Raw genomic sequence first — 6,079 nt, 5'->3', positions numbered from 1 at the left:
GAGTATATGCAGGTGAGTACAAGTATGTGAGAAGACACAGACGAAGATTAAGGAACAAGTAATAACTGGGTGCTCTGAACTTCTCATCTCTCGTAAGGAAACTTTCTGTAAAACATTCAAGAAACTTCAGAGTTTTCATTAAGCAAATAAAGACCACCTAATTATTAGAAGAAAAATGTCCTGTAGCTCAGTAGTCTACGTCCTCGGCTCGCAACCGAATATCCCCGAGTTTGATCCCCGGACGGAATAGAGACGGTTGGACACGATTCATTTCTCCTTTATGCCTCTGTTCACCTAACAGTAAACAGGTTCCCTAGGAGTTAGCCAACTGTAGTGGGATGCATCATGGGCAACGTAGTTGGAGAAGGGGGAGGGGGGTCGACTCACCCCCTGACTATGGCAAAGCTTAATAACAGGAATCAAAACTAGATCACATAATACAGCGGGTAGTTAGATACAATAGTTTAGCCAGACAGAAATAAATTACCGCAGATTTTAATCGCCTCGTATGGAGACTGTGGTTTGGGTGGGAGGGGGGGGGGGGCAGCTTCTTTAACCACTTGTGATGAAAAAAAAAGAATGTTCAGAGTTATCTCCATGGATAGATTTCCCTGTCTATGGATGATAATTCAGTCAATTGGTAACGATAGATAGATTCATAGACAGAAAGAGACAGTGTGAGGAGACAGACATGCAGACACAGAGCCGTACAACGCTTGAACTGTAAATCCATCCTTCTGAAGATGTATTATTACATACGAAAGTACTTAAGGAAATTCCTGTCTTAATCCTTCCTTCGTGATCTTAGACTGTCACATTGTTCATCACGATGTTATTCTTCTTGATTTACACACACACACACAAATTATTATATATATATATATATATATATATATATATATATATATATATATATATATATGTCGTACCTAGTAGCCAGAACGCACTTCTCGGCCTACTATGCAAGGCCCGATTTGCCTAATAAGCCAAGTTTTCCTGAATTAATATATTTTCTCTAATTTTTTTCTTATGAAATGATAAAGCTACCCATTTCATTACGTATGAGTTCAATTTTTTTTTATTGGAGTTAAAAATAACGTAGATATATGACCGAACCTAACCAACCCTACCTAACCTAACCTAACCTATCTTTATAGGTTAGGTTAGGTTAGCTAGCCGAAAAAGTTAGGTTAGGTTAGGTTAGGTAGGTTAGGTAGTCGAAAAACAATTAATTCATGAAAACTTGGCTTATTAGGCAAATTGGGCCTTGCATAGTAGGCATAGAAGTGCGTTCTGGCTACTAGGTACGACATATATATATATATATATATATATATATATATATATATATATATATATATATATATATATATATATATTGCAGTGTGTTTAGCGCAATTTTATTATAAGATTGACCAGTAATAAAGCAGGACCCAGGAGCTGACACTCGCCTCAGCAAGCACACAATTAGATGAACACAGCTGAACCGGAACCACACACACACACACACATGCCCGGACTCACCGCCAGCTGCAACAGCTTCCGGCTTCAGGGCAGAACAAGGTCAACGTTGAAATCCTGTTGAATCCGACCCAACATTTGCATCATTAAACAAACCACCTTCAATAACCTCGGGACGCAGGGATGAGGGGGGGAAGGTTTCCTGCTGTCGCCAACTGGACTTGATAATGACCCTACAGACTGGATCACTTTCCGCAAATCCCTGCTGTCATGACCCAGAATTGCCTTGGAGAGCACGGGTAGATGTTGGGTGTATTTTTTTGTTTTGTTTTTGAATATGATAAAAATGCATGGACAAATTTGAGTTTTTTTCCATCCTCTCTCTCTCTCTCTCTCTGTCTCTGTCTCTGTCTGTCTGTCTCTCTCTCTCTCTCTCTCTCTCTCTCTCTCTCTCTCTCTCTCTCTCTCTCTCTCTCTCTCTCTCTCTCTCTTTGTCTTTCTGTCTGTCTGTCTGTCTGTCTGTCTGTCTGTCTGTCTGTCTGTCTGTCTGTCTGTCTGTCTGTCTGTCTCTCTCTCTCTCTCTCTCTCTCTCTCTCTCTCACACCACCATAGAATTTTACCAGTAACGTAATCTCGCACGTGTAGTGAACATGTATAAGGTCAAGCGGTGTAATAATGTGTCGCTCTTGTGTTTCTCTGTTTTGCTACAGATACCGACCACAATTTCATTGCAACAGATATGTACAGGTAATAGGCAATATTGTCTCGCAACCTTCTAACAAATATACTCTAGAGAACGTTCGTGTCACGTCCCTGAAACTAATAAACACTACGAAACTGCCCAGTCGCGTTCCTGGAACAAAGAAACATATATAATGGTAAAATCCCGCTACTGGAACAAATAAACAATAGATTATAGTCTAATGTCTCCCGAACAAATATACAATGAAGAACGTCCCTGGAACAAAGGAATACTGGATTTGAGTAACTAAAATATAGTTCATCTTTGTTTATGAAACAAGTGAGCTAGTTAAGTCGTGACTGGACCCCCAATGTGGAAGCGCATGTAGGCCCAAACCTTTTGCTTACCATCCTTCATCCTTTACACACACACACACACACACACACACACACACACACACACACACACACACACACACACACACACACACACACACACACACATATATATATATATATATATACACACACACACACACACACACACACATTCCTGAGGACCTAATGACCCTCAGAAGCGCTCAGATGGGGTCACCTAGCTTCCTTGGAAGGATGGTAAGCAAGTGGTGTGGGACTACACGTGCGCTGCCACACTGGCCAGTACCTACCTCCACTACAGCACACGTGAAGGGGGTGGTGCTGATTCTTTCAGGGAATCGCAGAAAATTATCAAATACAGAGGTCTGGCACACTGCTACAGCTTTGTTCCGATCGGCTCGGAGACCCTCGGTTCGTGGGGGAAAGGTGCATTGAAGTTCCTGAAGGAATTGGGGAACAAATTGATCAGCGCTACAAAAGATCAGAGAGCAAAAAGTTTCTTGTTCCAGCGCCGCAGTGTTGCGATTCAGAGGGGGAATGCCTGTTGCGTCTTGTGCACTAGTCCAACTTCAGACGTATTCGAAGAAATGTTTGACTTGCAACAGAGATCGAACCTGTCTGTGACATTTATCAATGTTTCCCATTGTCGTGTTTTTCAAGAGATCCATAACCTTTAAGCACTTTTTGTACCAACCCATGTATATGCAGGCGATGAGTCACAATAACGTGGCTGAAGTATGTTGACCAGACCACACACTAGAAGTTGAAGGGACGACGACGTTTCGGTCCGTCCTGGACCATTCTCAAGTCGATTGGGAGAATAGTCCAGGACGGACCGAAACGACGTCGTCCCTTCAACTTCTAGTGTGTGGTCTGGTCAACCCATGTATATCTGAATATCAACCCATGTATATGTATATTTAAATTAGGGCACCTGCACCCACTGCATGACACTGAAACATTGCTGCTCATCCACGGGATGGATATGTGTTCCGGAATAATATAATTCCACTATCTTTAGTTAATGTTTAAACTATCTTTTCGGAATCTAATCGAAATTCTCACTCTTTCGATTATAGGTTCTTGGGGGGGGGGGTGACAGCGATATCAGTTTGATCAATTTTAAATAAACTGTTCATGTCTATGTTTACAAAAAATTCGTAACCAGAACATCATTACTGAACTTTGCTTAACTAAAGTAATTTTGCTATTCCGTTCCTGGGCCCATTTGGGTGCTTCTGTAACCTCTCACTGTGACCAGCACAAAAACAATTACACCTATTAGTCAATTAGTCATCATAAACAATTGTTGTATTAAATTGTGTGCATTTAAAATCATTAATTACCATCATTTATATTATAATAATAATATTATTATTATTATCATTATTATTATTATTGCAGTTCCATATGAAACACTATCATTATAGAAAATGCTTCGCTGAATATTTAAAAAGAATATATATATATTTTTTCTTTTTATTTTTTTACCGCTGTTGCTCTCGTTTTTCAATTTAATATCTTGATTTAGTTATCCAAAAGGCAGAAAACTATTATAAAGAGCTATGATATGTTTAGAACTGAGATAGTTTTGAACGAACACCACAAAACATCTACAGTTTAAGAGTTGGCGATACAGAGTGATGCCAGAATTAGGAATTGTGTTGTCGTTACCTATGGCGAGTAAATTGATCCTCTCAACAGCCGAACACAATACTTGTAAACTCAATAAAAAAGAACCACTTGTAAACTCAGTCAAGAAGAGCCACTTGTAAACTCAGCCAAGAAGAGCCACTTGTAAACTCAGTCAAGAAGAGTCACTTGTAAACTCAGTCAAAGAGAGCCACGTGTAAACTCAGTCAAGAAGAGCTACGTGTAAACTCAGCAAAGAAGAGCCACGTGTAAACTCAGTCAAGAAGAGCCACTTGTAAACTCAGTCAAGAAGAGCCACTTGTAAACTCAGTCAAGAAGAGCCACTTGTAAACTCAGTCAAGAAGAGCCACTTGTAAACTCAGTCAAGAAGAGCCACTTGTAAACTCAGTCAAGAAGAGCCACTTGTAAACTCAGTCAAGAAGAGCCACTTGTAAACTCAGTCAAGAAGAGCCACTTGTAAACTCAGTCAAGAAGAGCTAGGACATCATCAACTCTTTATAAATAATTTACTCGGTCATTTTTTTTTTTTTTTTTTTTTGCTGGATATTCCTGCGCGGGCCCTAAGCTTCTGACTGGTCCACTGAGTTTTACTAGTTTCTGTCATATAATTTCTGTTACTCATTCTCCGCCTAAATAATGGCGGAGTGTGAGTATTTATGACTCGTACTTTCGCTTCAGTAAGATTATGCTCCAATGTGTTTAACAGCTTCTTCTCTGTTGAGTCTTAGTTGAAATCTTATTTGGTTCTGCAGCTCTACACTGTGTTATACTCGGTATTCAATGCTACTAAACCAAATGGCATGAGATACCTCGAACTTTGTAACTACTTTATTCATGCTGCAGGGGCCTGACAGCTGAGTGGACAGCGCTTCGGATTCGTAGTCCTGAGGTTCCGGGTTTGATCCCCGATGGAGGCCTACAAGTGGCGCAGAGTTCTTTCACCCTGAAACCCTTGTTACCTAGCAGTAAATAGGTACCTGGGAGTTAGACAGCTGCTACAGGCTGCTTCTTGGGGGGGGGCGGTGTAACAAAAGGGAGGCCTGATCGAGGACCGGGCCGCGGGGACACTAAGTTCCGAAATCATCTCAAGATAATAAGATCTCAAGAAGAAAATGCATGCATATTAGAAGCTATAGTCACACTCTACCTTTGCTAGTGTCGGAGACCGGGCCGAGGGGCTGTTGCTCCCCGGAAGCTACTCAAGGTAGTGAACTGGACTCATATCCCAAGAGAATGGTGAAAATACCATCGAACCAGGGAAGGAGGATCAAGTTCCTGTGGCCTCAGCTGTCATGTTAGTATCTGTGGACTGAGGGAGCAGATGAGCTGGCTGTCGAGGACGCTATAAAATACCATATTGAATACTTCAGCCCCAAGACCCTTTTACAAATCATGGAGCATCATCAAATATCACCATCACAAGGTAGCTGAGGAAAGGAGGATAGAAGAATACAAGTGAAAGAATTTGTATGCTGGTTCAAAGCACTCGCAGCCAAAAACAATATTCATAGGAGGCGAAAGAGAGGTGGAGGCTGATGGATTCCGTAATTGCAAGAATCCATCTTGGTTGCAAGGACCCGTGGAGATTCGGGATGGAAACGTCAGCTGAGCAGTGAAGTTGCCCAATTTGAAACATGGGTGAGGGACATCGTCTGCACTGCTACCTAAGAGATTGTCTTTCATCTAAGAGCAATGAGCCATGTCCAGTCCTGTATAATGAGCTCCACATTGTTTGAGTTAAGCTCTATTTGTTCAATATATAGATGCTGTTCTCAGTAGGTTTCCCCACTTTTCACCCGCAAGAAAGCATAAACTTGAAGGTTGTATTATATTAATCATTTGTTTAATAGTCTGTTCACTTGAGACAATTAAATCATACTCGCCCGGCGCTTCGCGAGCGTTTTGG

The sequence above is a fragment of the Procambarus clarkii genome, chromosome 2, assembly GCF_040958095.1.
Source record: "Procambarus clarkii isolate CNS0578487 chromosome 2, FALCON_Pclarkii_2.0, whole genome shotgun sequence".
In the NCBI taxonomy this organism is placed as follows: Eukaryota; Metazoa; Arthropoda; class Malacostraca; order Decapoda; family Cambaridae; genus Procambarus; species Procambarus clarkii.
The sequence above is the reverse complement of the archived record's forward strand: the minus strand, read 5'-3'. Positions refer to the sequence as shown.